Source organism: Gracilinanus agilis, chromosome 2, assembly GCF_016433145.1.
Source record: "Gracilinanus agilis isolate LMUSP501 chromosome 2, AgileGrace, whole genome shotgun sequence".
NCBI classification, from domain to species: Eukaryota; Metazoa; Chordata; class Mammalia; order Didelphimorphia; family Didelphidae; genus Gracilinanus; species Gracilinanus agilis.
Genome location: NC_058131.1, coordinates 240,285,302 through 240,292,035, shown reverse-complemented (window position 1 = coordinate 240,292,035; position 6,734 = coordinate 240,285,302).

The window sequence follows — 6,734 nt, the reverse complement described above, 5'->3', positions numbered from 1 at the left end:
ATGATAATCTGCTAGAAAAGACAAAAGGAGATGAGGTCCAGAATGTGTGAAGAAGGGTTAGTATTGGCAATGAGAAGAGCTATCACTTCACTAGAGACTACAATGGAGAAGAAAAATAGCAGGAAATGCTGTTGAAGAAAGTGAGATAAGAAGAGAAAAGAGGAAACTCTTGGCAAATGTTCTCAGCTTAAAGGGTGAAGAAGGGGTGCTATAAGAGGCTTGGAAGAGAAGGTCTGTACTAGGTGTGGTGGTGAGCAGGATAGAGCGTTGGAAACTTAAGGAGGAGAAAGATTGCCTTGTTACAGTGAGGGCCCAGTTGAGTTTTAAATAACAAATTTGTAGTGAATCCAGTCTGCATTATTTTGTAGCTTCCTTGAGCTCTAATCAACAGCATAGGACTAGGAGTAAAGGAGGCAAATAATGCAAGTAATCTGAACTGGGGATTTGGCAAGGCGTCTTTTAGACAAGAGGGCAAGGGATTTGAGAACGGATATTATGGAGTTGAACTGGTTGAACAAATGTTTGAGACTGGGAAAGGAGGAAAGTGTAGCCAAAATGAAGGTGATGAAAGTTCTGTGAAGTGCACACAGTGGTCATGGTAAAGACAAAGAATAGATGGGGCCTTAGGAAGGTGAATCAGAAAGTCACAGGGTGCCATTGGACCCTGAAGGCCATTGACCCCGGCCCTATCTTATGCTATAATCATCGGGGCCAATCAGAGGAGTAAAGAAAGCCAGTACAAATTACTGAGATCTGGGTGGTGCCCTGGGGGCAAATGCTTAACAGCTGGTTCTCTATAGATGACAGACATGCTTCTAAGTTGAATCTGCATTATTTCCATTTTCTTCATCCTTTTCTTAAGTCTACCATCAATAAAATAAATCAAGCCTGAATTTGGAATGTTTACTTATTTCTGAGGTGTAAATATTCACACTGAAAATTTAATAATCAGCTCTCTTCATCTGGTTAGTGCTGGCTGCAGTGCCTCCATGGGTCTGGGTCTGGGAGTATGAAGAGAGTCCTGGGTCTGACTATGTACTTTACATTTTTGTCCATCATTAGCTGTTTATTATTTTTGACAACTATTGTACGATTGATAAATTTCAAAGAAAAAAATAATGAAATATAAAAATTTATCAGTTATTGCCCAATTTAAATACAAATCAACTAAATACTTAAGTACATATTAAAAATAGAATTCTATTTAATGTAATGTTTAACTATATATCCATATATATATATATATACGTACACACATACATATATTTCATGTTCAATTCATACACGATTCTGAATAACTACTTGTGAAAATACAACATGAACTGAGTATTCCCTAGTATTCTGCTCTATGAACATTTGTTCTGGTGCTTTGGGCAATGTGGCTATATAGTTCTATCTTATTTGTAATTGCAGCTTTCTGAATGGATTGTTTTAAAAGTGTACCTCTTTATGAATAAAGTTACAAAGGGCTTTTTACAATAAAAGGCTTTTTTATAATTGTATACATTCTTTAATTACAAAAAGCTAAATGATCTCTATTATTGTTGTTGAGTCACGTCCGACTCTCTATGACCCCATGGACCATTCTGTCCATCAATTTTTTTAAAATGGCAATTAGGGTTAAGTGATTTGCCCAGGGTCACACAGCTAGGAATGATCTGAGACCACATTTGAAGCCAGGTCTTCCCAACTTCAGACCTGGCCCTCTATCCACTGTGCTACCTAGCTGCTGCTGGTCTATGAGTTTTTCTTGGCAAGGATACTGGAGTGGTTTGCCATTTTCTCCTCTGGTAGGTTAAGACAAACAGAGGTTAAGTGACTTGTCCAGGGTCACACTGCAAATGAGTGCCTAAGGCTGGAATTGAACTCAGTTCCTTCTGACTCCAGGTCCAGAGCGCTTTCTGCTGAGACACCTAGCTGCCTCAAAATGGCCTCTACATATCTTTTATTTATTTATCCTTTGAGAACCTATATTGAGTCATTAATGTACTAAATGAACACCATGGTACTATCATGTTATTTGTGAACTGTGTTCATTTTGCTCTGCTTTGGTTTTATCCAGTTTTATTTCAGAGAGGATAGAAGGAATAAATGAAAAAAAAATTTTTTTCGGGAGACATGCATATTTGGAGGAAACAATAGAAAATGAGCCAGTAGGCAAGGAAAGATTGAAAATAAGCAATAGAGTGGTGATGAGAGAGGGGGCAATATGATGGAAGAGCTGGGATGGAATGGGATTGCTTGAGCAGGTAAAGGGTTAGCCTTGGTAAGGAGTAAATCCACTTCATCATGGGAAACAGGAGAGGAGAGAGGGGCAGAAGGCATCAGAGCAATAGAGGATGAAGAAAAGGTGAGAAGAGAGAGTTCATTGTAAATGGCTTCATTTGGGGAGGGTAAAATATGAAGCAAGGTTCCCAGCTGAGAGAGTGTGGGGAAGAGCCATGAGACGTGAGGAGGGATATAAAGGTTTGGAAGAACTGTTGTGGGATCAATAAGGGAAGTTTTAGTAGGATTGCCTGGAAGCAGTGAGGGCCCAGTTGAGATTATAGAACATAAATTTGTATTGTACTCAATACATGTGTAGGAGCAAAGGCAGAGAATGGTAGGAGTGATCCAAGGCTGAGGCTTGGCTAGGAATCATTGGCAATATGATCTGGGAGCAATGGATTCAAGAGAGGAAGATAGGGTAGAGAATTGGTTGATGAAAGGATCAAACTGGAGAAAAGAAGAAGAGTGGCTCTTGCAGGAGAGATAGCTTGGGAGATCGTTGAAGGGTCAAGGAATTAAAGGGCATGGTGTAGAGCAGTGGTTCCCAAACTTTTTTGGCCTACTGCCCCCTTTCCAGAAAAAATATTACTTAGCACCCCCGTCACATACTATCACCGCCCCCTTACAGTTATTCACTGCCCCCAAATGCACCTGTGGCCATCACCACTCCCCTGGATCACTGCAGCACCCACCAGGGGGCGGTGGCGCCCACTTTGGGAATCACTGGTGTAGATGAAGAGGAGAGTTTTGTGAGGGAAGGCTGAATAGGAAGAATGAAAAGCCAATAGATAATGGTCCCAGAAGGGGATTTCAGAATTCTAAAATATAGAGGTAGTACAACTGTGGGTTGTGGCAAGATCAAGGGAAGCCAGGGGACCACTATCTTTGGGTGTGGCTAGGGCAGAGTGGAGGAATAGCTCATGGGATGTGAGAAGGTTGAGGAATGAATGGCCAGGGAAAGTCAAATTATATGTTGTAGTCCCTAGTATGAGGGCAGGAGTTGGGGAGGAGAGAAAAGGTGTGAATCAGGTATTGATCGCATTGAGAAAGGAAGGGGAATGACCTGGTGGTCAATAGATGACAGCTTTTAGGATTTTGGTTGATCGATGGATACAATAGCCTCAAAGGAAGAGAGGCTACTAAGTGATAGGGATAGTGGGAATGGAGAGCAAGGAGTATTCTAACCCTCCTCCCCCCAGTTAGCCAAGGAGACTGAGGGAAGGTCTAGCCAACAGGGGAAAGGGTGGCCAGGTGGCTGTGAGGTCAGGACGGAGCCGGGTTTCAATAATAGCTAGTAGATGCTAGGAGTGGGAAAGGAACTGAGGAAAGAGACATTCCAGAGGGCACAGTGGAGGCCTGGGTGGTGTTTGGTTGAAACTTTGGGGTGGGAGGGTTGAGGGGGGATGGGAATGAGCAATCAGGTGGGGAGGGGGTCTGAAAGATAATCAGGGGTTCAAAATCACTGGCATGTGAAGGGAATGTCTGGGGCTGAGAATGCTTATCACTTTGCGGAGGGCACCACTCCTTTACCTAACAAAGGATGTAGACTGGGCTGGAGGCAAGTGCAATATCAGATAGGAGGCACACAGTCAGATGGTCAGATGGGAGATCTCCATTCACAACTTCTCTTACTTCTGAAGGCTAGAAATTAGACAGGAAAAAGGTGCAGAAGGAGATGAGGGTTGAACCTTCCTACCAGGAGAAAAAAATCCCATTCCCCACCAACTTTCTTCTTCCTCTTCCCTTAGGGCTCAAGTGAAGCAGGAGATGGAAGACCTGAGATTAAAGGCTAGGCTGGTCCTCTTTGCACTGGAGGTCATCAACATTCCAGTTGGGAGATACAGCTAACAGCAAGAGGCAGAAGTTTCCTTGGGCTAGCAGAGGTGAAAGTTGTTGCTTTGGGGCAAAGGGAAGATGCCTAGTCTGTTCTGGTCTCTTACCACCTCCCCTCAGGGAACTCAATAGGCTTCAGTCTCCATTTTGGGTCCACCAACCCTCTATCTGGAGGTGGGCAGCAGGTTTCATCATTAGTCCTTTAAAAATGTGGTTTGGCCATTGCTTTACATATATTTTACAAGAAATTACTATTAAGATATTTCTATGGGACAGCTGGGTGGCTCAGTGGATTGAGAGTCAGGCCAAGAGATGGGAGGTCCTGGGTTCAAATCCATCCTCTGACACTTCCCAGCTGTATGACCCTGGGCAAGTCCCTTAACCTGCATTACCTAGCCCTTACCATTCTTCTGCCTTGGAACCAATACACGATATTGATTCCAAGAGGGAAGGTAAGGGTTTTAAAAAAAAAGATATTTTCAACCATATTTTAGTTTTAAAATAAATAAGATCTCATATAAAGATTAAATTTTATTATTTATAAAAATAATTAGAAATAGTTACAGATTATAAAATTTGTAATTAATTTGATAAAATAAATTAATTGAATTTTAAAATGGAAAAACTAGTGGAACCAAAATAGTTCATTTAAAATATGTTGCATTTATATAATACTTCTAAATATGTTACATTCAATGAAAAGTTTCAAATTGCAGAATTGCATTTTGTGAGTATTTACTGTAAATTATAATGATGTGACATCAAACATGATTTCAGTTGTTTTATATCTTCTTTAAAAATACATTTTCTTAATTGGTGCAGAGCCAAGGTCTATTTTTCTTTTTTGCTCATATTCGTATCTCCAATGCTTTGCAGAGTACCCGGCACATTGTAAGTGCCTCATAAATGTTAGTTGTTTACGTGCCTTCCAGAGAGAGAAAGAGCATAAAGCCTGGAGTTGGAAGTCAGGGGTCTTTAGTTTGAGTTCTCTGCAGCTTGCTTTTTGCATGAACTTCAAAATATCATTTAGTGACTCTGAGATGGAGTTTTCTCATCTATGAAACAGGTGAGAATTTCTAGCTATGCCACAGATTTGGGAGGAGTAGATTAGACAACAAATGTCAAATATTTTGAAAATTCTAAATAAAAGGGATCGTTATTGTTCATTCAACTTTATCTTATGCCAGAGTCAGTTCTGTCCTAATGCATGTTTTGAAAATTCAGATTTGTTCCGACCACTGACATATGAGGGAACAACTGAAGCATAGCCCACGTTTCAAGTTTGCTTACGCTCAATTTCCTCCATGAGAAACAGAGAACACAGAAAATTGCACCACATTATAATAACTCACATGTTGCAACCCTTCTAACTCCCATTTTTGCAAGCAAAGTCAGTTTTTTTTTCAAAGTAACGTGTCATATTTATTGTATATTTTCTGTTATAATAGGAGCTGTGGGTAGAAGTAGACTGGCCCAGATATTTCTTCCCGACACAGCCTACCCAACAATCAAAAGACTTTGACATCCTAGATTGCGGGAACTGGGAAGCAGGCTGAGCAGCAGCCTGAGATCTCCAACACTGTTTCTAGTTATTGTTTTATTTATGTAGTTCTTAATGACATAATATCTGTAAAATTGTGCTACCATTAAAAAAAACAAACCCTTGCCTTCTTTCTTAGTATCAATTCAAAGACACAAGAGTGGTGAAAGCTAGGCATCTGGAGTTGTGACCTGCCTACAGTCACACAGCGAGTGTCTGAAGCCAGATTTGAACTCTAGTGCTCTATCCACTGTGCTACCTGACTGCCCTTGAGCTACCATTTTGATTACTTTTCTATCTTGATGAAGCGTCTGAGTGTTGTGCCCTCATCCCATTTTTCCAATAAGCCTTTGGTCGCACTATTTGGGGCTTTTCATATCCCTTTTTTTTTTTTTAACATTTATTAATATACATTTTTAACATGGTTGCCTGATTCATACTCCTCTTATCCCCTTCACCCCCCCCCCTCACTCCCCCCACCCATGGCCGATGCGCATTTCCACTAGTTTTGTCATGTGTCCTTGATCAAGACCAATTTCCAAATTGTTGGTAGTTGCATTGGTGTGGTAGTTTCGAGTCCATACCCTCAATCACGTCCACCCCGACCCATGCGTTCAAACAGTTGTTTTTCTTATATGTTTCCTCTCCTGCAGTCCTTCCTCTGAATGTGGGTAGCATCTTTACCATAAATCCCTCAGAATTGTCCTGGGTCATTGTATTGCTGCTGGTACAGAGGTCCATTACATTCAATTTTACCACAGTATATCAGTCTCTGTGTACAGTGTTCTTCTGGCTCTGCTCCTTTCGCTCTGCATCAGTTCCTGGAGGTCTCTCCAGTTCGCCTGGAACTCCTCCAGTTTATTATTCCTTTTAGCACAATAGTATTCCATCACCCGCATATACCACAGTTTGTTCAGCCATTCCCCAATTGAAGGACATACCCTCCTTTTCCAATTTGTTGCCACCACAAAAAGCGCAGCTATAAATATTTTCATACAAGTCTGTTTATCTATGATCTCTTTGGGGTACAAACCCAGCAATGGTATGGCTGGATCAAAGGGCAGGCATTCTTTTATAGCCCTTTGAGCATGGT